Here is a 10,359-nt window from a genome sequence, read left to right on the forward strand (position 1 = left end):
TGGAGGTGGGGGGGGGGGGTTGGGTAGGGGGGGGGGCACTGTACATTGGAATACTGACAAAGCCATGCTTGGTCTTTATTGTACAACTGGGTTAAGACATTTGTAGGGGCCAGTTTCGAATTGCAGTCTCCCGTAGGTGTTCTTTGAGAGTGTTTTTGAAGGTGGGTAGTGATTCACATTCCTTTACAGCTTTGGGTAGCCTGTACGTTAATGCCAAGCAAGCAGTGCAAAAATGCTTCCGCATTCGTCACCGCACGCTAGTGCGGTAAAGCGCCCTTCTTTTCAGACAAATGCTACCGTGCGTGCACCGGCGGCGGCGTGCTCGCTCAGGTGCGTGCGTGCGCCGGCGTGCTCGCGCGAGGTGCCCGCGCATGCGCATGAGATCCGACACGAGCGGAGCTCAATATATATAAGTCACCGCCCCTTAATCAGTATCTAGCAATAGCTCAATTGGCAAGGACACATGGCTGTGGATCCTATGGCTTGTTTGCTGGCGAGTTCGAATCCCATCGAAAATATTTTTTAACGTGATTTTTTTTTAACGTGTATTCTTTCGCCGGTTAAGGTTAGGCATGGTTAAGGTTAAGGTTAAGGTTAGGCATTGTTTCGGAGTTGGTTAAGGTTAGAACGGTTAAGTTTAGGCGCTGTTAAGGAGCTGGTTAAGGTTAGAGTTTGTCAAAGAGAATGGCAATATAATTTCTATGGTTAAGGTTAGGCATGGTTAAGGTTAAGGTTAAGGTTAGGCATTGTTTCGGAGTTGGTTAAGGTTAGAACGGTTAAGTTTAGGCGTTGTTAAGGAGCTGGTTAAGGTTAGAGTTTGTCAAAGAGAATGGCAATAGACAGCCTATTTCCGCGCGACCTGGGCGCTGGGCGGCGGAAAATGAAAGGCGCATTACTGCATGCCACTACGGTAAATTTTTGCACTGCTTGCTTGGCATAAAGCTACACGCCTTTGGGTAGGGCGTTCCACATTGATGTGGCATAATTGCTAAACGTGTTTAGTCCCTTGTTTGAGCCGAATCTGGGTTTTACATGATTTGTGGAGCTCCCTCTGGTGTTGTGATTGTGGTATTCACTGACCTTTGGGAAATATTTTGACATGTACATGGGTACCTTGGTTGTGTAGTGTATCTTGTAGACCAGGCCCATTGCAAGTTGCTGTACTCTGTCATCTACTCTAAGCCATCCTAGGTTGGCAAAGTGGGCAGGGGTGAGGTGGGTTCTAGGGGTAAGGTCAAGTAGTAGTCTGACTAGCTTGTTTTGTGATGTTTGTATTTTTGTTTTTAGTTTTTATAGGAAACCAAGATGTTCCGGAACGTTCTATATGACATCATAGGATGACATCACAAAGGTTCCAGAACCTTCTATCATGACATCATACGCTGGTTCTAGCCTGTTTTACGTTCTAGAAAGTTCTTACCTACTAGCATTAACTAATTATGTTCCTATGATAGTTATGAATCTGAACCCTGGGTTACATAGGTATATACAGATATATGTAGATATATATATATATATTAGTGCTGTCAGGCGATTAAAATAATTAATCTAATTAATTATAGGATTTGTAATTAATTAATCTAATTAACCACATTTTAATCGCATAACCATTTTATGCCTGATATTCTATATTCTATAATCATATTTCAAATTGCATGTGTCCGGATGGTAGAATTCAGTACTTGTAGGAGCCAAAGCTATATTTATGTTATTGTATTATATAATTGTCATAATAGACAATTCTAGAACATTTGTGACGTCACAGTATGATGTCATGGTTGAACATTCTAGAACATTTGTGATGTCATAGCCGCACATTCTAGAACATCGAACATTCTAGAACATTTGTAGTGATGGCATGACCGAACCTTCTAGAACATTTGTGTATCTATATACAGTGTATTCAGCAATTCTCTCAGCCAGGTCAGTGTGCATCTGTGGACCATCCATTTGGATATCTTTGTTTTACACTGGAGTGGCTGTGGACATAATTTTTCATTATCAACGAACGTACTACTCACGAGTAAGTAATTTTAACCAGTAGAGTGGAACGTCTGCCCTCATAGTACTGTATCTACAAAACCTTCTGTTGAATCATCTTCCATTGATTAATTTGCTTAGATTTTTCAGGTCTGGTCAATTTGAGCATGGTGTTATTCACAGTCAAAGATACAACATTTTTTATTGATATTCTCATTTGGTTCATTACAATTTACTCAAGCCTAGTAACAGACACAGTATTTCTGACACTGGGAATACATAGATGGCCCTAGAATCAGATACCAAGAACATGCAAATGGACCACATAAAAAAAAGTGTAAATGTGTATTCTACGTTCTTATGGAATGAATGAGATAAAAAAAGAAGAAAATTGTAATTAATTTTGAGTTAATTTACATAACACGATAATTTGCTGTGTAATTAATTAATCTAATTAACGCGATAAACTGACAGCCCTAATATATATATATATATATATTATATATATAGAATTTACAACTTGCTTTTGATGTTGTACAAAACACACTTGTGCAACTGAAACGTGCTCTTAATTTTGAAAAAACTAAACTTATGTGTTCTCAAAATCAAGAACAAAGCCACTAAACCCATCACATTTGTAGGGGCCAGTTTCGAATTGCAGTCTCACGTAGGTGTTTTTTGAGAGTGTTTTTGAAAGTGGGTAGTGATTCACATTCCTTTACAGCTTTAGGTAGGGCGTTCCACATTGATGTGGCATAATTGCGAAACGTGTTTAGTCCCTTGTTTGAGCCGAATCTGGGTTTTACATGATTTGTGGAGCTCCCTCTGGTGTTGTGATCGTGGTATTCACTGACCTTTGGGAAGTATTTTGACATGTACATGGGTACCTTGGTCGCGTAGTGTATCTTGTAGACCAGGCCCATTGCAAGTTGTTGTACTCTGTCATCTACTCTAAGCCATCCTAGGTTGGCAAAGTGTGCAGAGGTGAGGTGGGTTCTAGGAGTCAGGTCAAGCAGTAGTCTGACTAGTTTGTTTTGAGATGTTTGTAATTAGGTTTTTAGTGCCTTTGAGGTGCTTTGGTACCATGAGGTGCAAGCATAGTCGTAGTACCCTTGAATGAGTGCTCCTGCCAGAGTCTTCAGGGTATTCTGACATGACATTACACTGTGCACATGACAATAAACAATCTTGAATCTTGAGGGTGGTCGTCAGGCCTTGGTGAAGGTCTGCACTCTACTCTACATTCTTTGTTTTCTCTGAATTTGATCTTGGAATTCTAGAACACCATAGGCTTTAATGACTGGTAGCTGTTCACCATTAGAATGTTCAATTGTCAAAATTCACAAGTGAGATAATAATACAATTAATTAATAATAATAAACTTTATTTGTATGGCACCTTTCATACAAGAATTGCAGCCCAAAGTGCTTCACAGCAGTAATGTAGACATACAATAAACATAGGCATAAAATGAGCATAAAATAGACAGAATAAAAGGAATGCAGAGAGTAAGAAAAGAGTAATGCAGGTCATCACAATACATATGTTTAATGAATTAACAGAATATCATTAGATTTTATGAACTCTGGGGGCGACAAATAGCTGCTTCATGTGTTCCGTATTCCTTTTTCTATACCCCTTACTATTGTAGATGTCACAGTAATGACAAATGCAAACGAAGAGGGGATTTTCGAAAGCAGTCGCCTCAGCAGGTGATCTGGGGTAAAAGGGACATCCTGCGATCACGGAGGTGTAACTAACACACCCACGCTGTAGACGTTAGCACAGCGCCCTCTGCTGTTTGTGGGGTGGAATGGCTGAGATATGCTGCACGGGCAGACAGGCGGAAATGACAACGAAGTGACAGAGGAAGACGTACGGAGAGGAGAGCAGCTCTGAGCAACGTTTCACATTTTAATATCAGCATACCTCCATTAAACTGACATATTGTATAGGCGCGCGTATTGTAATTCAACCAAGCAGTACACACTATAAAATAGGCATTCTAAAAGAGGCATTTTATCTATCTATTACAGAAAGATTTGCACTACATCCCTGTTATGGTGGGGTGGCGAGGGAAGGAGAGGAGAACCCAATATGCGGAATGGAGTGGAAGGAGGAGACGGAAGTTTTCTCTTCTCAACACTGTGTTCTTTTTAATATAAGAACCACGAGAGCGATAATAGGTCATAAGACCAAAACAAAAGTAAAGAAGCTGATAAATAAACAAACATAAAGACGTGCAAAGGCACGTTACAAAAGAACAACGAAAGGCGCAGCCGAGCTGGCACTGAGTAAAAATCGAACTGAGAACACGAAAATCAAAGGGCAACAAAACGGATTACTAACAACACACTTACTTAGCAGAACACAACAACAGGGCAAGGGCGACGTTGACAGGCACAGGGGTAACAGAGGTAATGACGCCACAAGGAAGTGAGGACAGACCCACACTTAAATACAAAGACTAATTATAATGAGCAACACCTGGCAAGGCCATGCCAAAACACAGAATCAAATAAACACCAAACTAGACACAAAAAGCAATATCACACACAACAAGCAGACAGGAGGACGACATCAAACAAGGGAAGGAAGAGCCCAGGACAACATGAACGTGGAAATCAAATCAATTACATTTAACCACAACAATATAATGGACTGCACCATCTGGCGGTGACCTCAAAGGCGCTAAAAACAAGATTACAAACATCACAAAGCAAACTGGTCAGACTACTGCTTGACCTTACTCCTAGAACCCATCTCACCCCTGCCCACTTTGACAACCTAGGATGGCTTAGAGTAGACGACAGAGTACAGCAACTTGCAATGGGCCTGGTCTACAAGATACACTACACCACTCAGGTACCCATGTACATGTCGAAATACTTCCCAAAGGTCAGTGAATACCACGACCACAACCAGGGATGCGTTCTTCATGGGACGAGGCTGCACTCCGTGCAGCCAAAGATTTGAGCAGAAGCGCGTGCACGCACATGGACGGCACGCGCGTGCACACAGGAATGCACTGCACTCGCCAACTCGCTATAAGTACCCACCTGGGCTACTTTGCATATCAATAGCGGCGGTCGTCAGGTGTGTTAAATACGTTCTCAGCTACATTCACACCTAACTTGAGAATGAAATGTGTTACATTCCATTCGTAGAGGCAATTGACACTGTCTTTAGTCTGTGCTTAAACGAGGGAACATTAATGCTCATGCGCGGGAGCGCGCACACGCGCCGGGAGCATGCGTGCACGTGGCGTCATTAGCGTGCATGCAATCAGAGTTGATATGAGGAACGCACCGCTGACCACACCACCAGAGGGAGTTCCACAAATCGTGTGCAACTCAGATTCGGCACAAACAAGGGACTAAACACGTTTAGCAATTATGCCACAACAATGTGGAACACCCTACTCAGTACTCACAGCGGTAAAAAAAATGTGAATCCCCATACCCACATTCAAAACCGCTCTCAAAGAGCACCTACGGGAGGCTGCAAATCGAAAAACTGGCCACCGTAAATGTCCAAACCCAACCTCCCACCCCCTCCTAATGTACAGTCTCCTCCCCATTGTATGTATATATTTTCTGTTATGATCTCTGGGTAACAGTACTGTATATTTGCATATCTTGTATGTCACAAATGTAAAAGTACTATCCTACCTGTATGTCATGTATGTCCCTATGTCATAAATGTCATGTATGTTGTGTATGTCATAAATGTCATTATGAATTGAAAATGGGGGACCCTGATGTAAACACATTAAGTTACTGTGCATCAGTGTTACATCTACTGTATGGCTGCTTATTTCTTTTGCTTCATTATATACTGTTCATATGTTATTCTCCTCTCCTTTGCCGTCTTGTACTTTAAAAAAAATCGTCCATGCTTTCGCTATAGTGTATGGCTTAATGTCTCTGTTTGCGGACGACTCAGCCCTGCTGGTCTAACATATAACACCAGAGGGAGCTCCACAAATCATGTTAAACCCAGATTCGGCTCAAACAAGGGACTAAACACGTTTAGCAATTATGCCACATCAATGTGGAACGCCCTACCCAAAGCTGTAAAGGAATGTGAATCACTACCCACTTTCAAAAACACTCTCAAAAAACACCTACGGGAGACTGCAATTCGAAACTGGCCCCTGTAAATGTCCTAACACAACCCCCTCCAAAGTACAGTAAATTACCAAGTATGGTCTTGTCAATATTCCAATGTACAGTTTTGTTTGTATAGTTGTACAGTGTCCCCGGGCCCCACCCACCCCTCCTACCCAACTGCATCTGTACTTACTGTACCCATTCTGCAATCTGTTAATAAAGTTTTCAATCAATCAATCAATCTGATCTTGTTTTGAGTTTATTTTCTAATCTAGGCCATGTTTACATGTATTTCGTTCATATTATGTTTGTGGACAATGGAATGGGAGTGGAACGTTGTACAAGCCGTTTGAGCTTCGTTCCCTCATAGCACTGTTTTTTTTTTTTTTTTTTTATATATAATGTGCTAAATAAATAAACTAAACTAAACAAGACGAACGTCTTTCTCTGGTCTGCATCTGCATCCACTTTTAACAATTATGTGTATTGAGCCGTACTGTATTGTACCCATTCTGCAATATGTTAAATAAAGTTTTCATTCATTCATGTGAATTCGAGATGTTTTCGATGTTTTATTTGCATGAGCGGAGAAAATACCTATAACGAATGTCACCACGAGAGGGCGCTACTTCCATCTATTTAGGCGTAATAGATAGATGAGCCAAAGAATGAAGCCGTCTCCTGACCTTAATCTTTCTACATTTATAATGAATTACCGCTGAACTTTTCTGTCACCGTGAAACTAACAGCAGAGGTCCAGGAAACAGCTTAATGAGCAGCAAAGCAGCAATTGACAGCACGGCCACCCCCGGGAAATGTACCACAGGCTTAGTGATGGAATTCAATACCGTTTCAATTTTCAATACTGTGTTTTCCAACTCCACCAACTGTGGCACACATTGAGTCTCTCAACAGGGGTTTGAATACAGAGACATCATGACCACGCTTTACGAGTGGAAGTCAATGTGTGTCGTGTTAGCAATAGTAAAGGGTGTGCCTGTGAGTAAAGCGAGAGTATGAATAAACATTCCAAGGGTATTATTTGGTCGTTTGCCAGAAAGGTACTCTGAGGCACGTACAGGTATTTACACAAGTGAACACTGTGTACCAGTCGACCAGAGGTCGGTATACCGTCTTAATCCTGAATATGGTATAGCTATGTAAGATAAACATAAAAAAAGAAACTTGAGCACAACAGTGGGTTTTGAGATTCTGAAGAGGCATTTATGTCTTAAAGATACAGGGGTTGGAGGGAACTGTGTTTCGTCAAAGTGTCACAGAGTACTGATCCCTCGGCTGATAGGCTGGAGGGCTCCAGACATCAGGCCAAACACAACACGCTCCCAGTCCACTCAAATGCCTCCAGATTGTACAATATGTCTGTGGTGGTGGTATAATGGTATTCACTGCCTTGTGTAATGACTTGACATGTTTGTGCAGAGACTATAGCTTAGACACTGGCTGACTGGGTTACATTTAGATTTTTACGGTGAATCCTCTTGAATGTGTGTCATGTGATGTTGATTGTGTGGAAGTCAAACGACCTCACAGAACTGCCAACATTTGACAGTATCACTTTGTACCCAACCTACATTAAGGCATATCATACACACATACATATCACATCTAACGTCAAAAACATATTTGGGCTCTATAACAGTTTCATTTTCCTCATGGAAACATTCATACACTACTATATCTGCTCCACCGTGCCAATAGCCTTTGTGATTTATACTTAGCAGTACTCTGACTGTACTCCCAAGGCGAGCCTGTGGCTTTTTGGGGAGTTTTTACCATACAAGGAGAAGAGTTTAGCAGGGTTTCCTGTGGGAGGGTTCTGATTTCTCTCTCCGTCTGATTCACTCCCCGTCTATTTCCCTCCCTCCCTTCCTCACCCTCCCTCTCTCTCTCTGTTGGCGTGTGCGGTCCAACCCCTTCTCTCTACACAATATAGTGTGCATCCTGAAGAGGGCAATATTTTTGTCACCCTAAATGAACTGCTATATAAGTGAAAACCGTCAAAAAAGAAAATACAGAAAACAGGCGCCACAATCACCATTCAACACATTGGGAAGCGTCAGAATTGTAGGGCAGTTTCCTGCGGGTGACAATGTGTAAACGCTGACGTACCAAATAAGGCCAGAGCTTCACCAATGTCCCCAGTCATATATCATCACAGGTCCTGAGCTTCGGTCGACCCAGGCGGATCGTGAAAGCTACATTCCTGCCACAGCTTTTTACTGTATCATATAATGATGGCAAAACAAAGTAATACATTTCCTATTCCTGTCACAGGGAATGCTTGTAGTCCTTTCACCTTTGGACGGTAAGACACGAGACGCGGGTAGACGTTTATTGTTCTTATGTGTCCATTCGCAAAGTTACAGATCCCCACTTTATGGCTTCTTGGTAATCTGACCTCCGAAGAGGCTCAGCATCTGGGATACATCACACATCTGAAAATAGGACAATGTGTCTTCCAAGAGAAATAATAATAATAATAATAATTGTGAACACGAGTTCTAGAATATGGTGAGGCGTTAATCAGTGAAGTGGATCTGCCTCTGGCTGTTTACCTGACAGGGAGTGACATACATCAGTGAGTGACATACATCAGAGAATGATATACATCAGGGAGTGACATACATCAGAGAGTGATATACATCAGGGAGTGACATACATCAGGGAGTGATATACATCAGAGAGTGATATACATCAGAGAGTGATATACATCAGGGAGTGATATACATCAGAGTGATATACATCAGGGAGTGACATACATCAGAGAGTGATATACATCAGGGAGTGACATACATCAGAGTGACATACATCAGAGAGTGATATACATCAGGGAGTGATATACATCAGAGTGACATACATCAGAGAGTGATATACATCAGGGAGTGATATACATCAGGGAGTGATATACATCAGGGAGTGACATACATCAGAGAGTGATATACATCAGGGAGTGACATACATCAGGGAGTGATATACGTCAGAGAGTGATATACATCAGGGAGTGATATACATCAGGGAGTGACATACATCAGAGAGTGATATACATCAGGGAGTGATATACATCAGGGAGTGATATACACCAGAGAGTGATATACATCAGGGAGTGACATACATCAGAGAGTGATATACATCAGAGAGTGATATACATCAGAGAGTGACATACATCAGAGAGTGATATACATCAGGGAGTGATATACATCACGGAGTGACATACATCAGGGAGTGATATACATCAGAGAGTGACATACATCAGGGAGTGACATACATCAGAGAGTGATATACATCAGAGAGTGATATACATCAGAGAGTGACATACATCAGAGAGTGATATACATCAGAGAGTGATATACATCAGGGAGTGACATACATCAGAGAGTGATATACGTCAGAGAGTGACATACATCAGAGAGTGATATACATCAGAGAGTGATATACATCAGAGAGTGACATACATCAGAGAGTGATATACATCAGGGAGTGATATACATCAGAGAGTGATATACATCAGGGAGTGACATACATCAGAGAGTGATATACATCAGGGAGTGATATACATCAGAGAGTGATATACATCAGGGAGTGACATACATCAGGGAGTGATATACATCAGGGAGTGACATACATCAGGGAGTGATATACGTCAGAGAGTGATATACATCAGGGAGTGACATACATCAGGGAGTGATATACATCAGGGAGTGACATACATCAGAGAGTGATATACATCAGGGAGTGACATACATCAGAGAGTGATATACATCAGGGAGTGACATACATCAGGGAGTGACATACATCAGAGAGTGATATACATCAGAGAGTGACATACATCAGAGAGTGATATACATCAGGGAGTGACATACATCAGAGAGTGATATACATCAGGGAGTGACATACATCAGGGAGTGATATACATCAGAGAGTGATATACATCAGGGTGTGACATACATCACGGAGTGACATACATCAGGGAGTGATATACATCAGGGAGTGATATACATCAGAGAGTGATATACATCAGAGAGTGATATACATCAGGGAGTGATATACATCAGGGAGTGATATACATCAGAGAGTGATATACATCAGGGAGTGACATACATCAGGGAGTGATATACATCAGGGAGTGATATACATCAGAGAGTGATATACATCAGGGAGTGATATACATCAGGGAGTGATATACATCAGGGAGTGACATACATCAGGGAGTGATATACATCAGGGAGTGACATACATCAGGGAGTGA

The sequence above is a fragment of the Notolepis coatsorum genome (genome assembly GCF_963971535.1).
Source record: "Notolepis coatsorum genome assembly, chromosome: 13".
Classification (NCBI taxonomy): domain Eukaryota; kingdom Metazoa; phylum Chordata; class Actinopteri; order Aulopiformes; family Paralepididae; genus Notolepis; species Notolepis coatsorum.